Source organism: Geospiza fortis, unplaced genomic scaffold (genome assembly GCF_000277835.1).
Source record: "Geospiza fortis unplaced genomic scaffold, GeoFor_1.0 scaffold85, whole genome shotgun sequence".
Classification (NCBI taxonomy): Eukaryota; Metazoa; Chordata; class Aves; order Passeriformes; family Thraupidae; genus Geospiza; species Geospiza fortis.
Window position 1 is genome coordinate 2815356 of NW_005054358.1, and position 435 is coordinate 2815790.

The following is a 435-nucleotide window of genomic DNA, read 5'->3' on the forward strand; positions in this document are numbered from 1 at the left end:
ATGGGGAACTGCCTGTTGATCCCCACCCTGAGCCTCTCCTGAGGCCGCTCCCTCTGCTCCTGTCCCTGTTCCCTGGGAGCAGAGCAGGGATGGCAGGGATGTGATCAGGATGTCTCTGGCTCATCTGGAGGTTGCTCTGAGCCTCTGTGGCTCAGCTGAGCCAGATCTGCTGGGTTAGGGAATCAGCCAGGTGAGGGAAAACACACTCTGGTTGTGTGGCTGCCATGAATGAAACAGCAGCCAGTTTAGGATCAGGATCATTTAGGTTGGACAAGGTTTCCACAATCATCGAGTCCAACCTGTGCCCAATGCCCACCTTGTCCCCAGCCCAGAGCACTCAGTGCCACCTCCAGCCCTTCCTGGGACACCTCCAGGGATGGGCACTCCAAACCTCCCTGGGCAGCCCCTGCCAATGTTTAATCATCCTTTCCATGG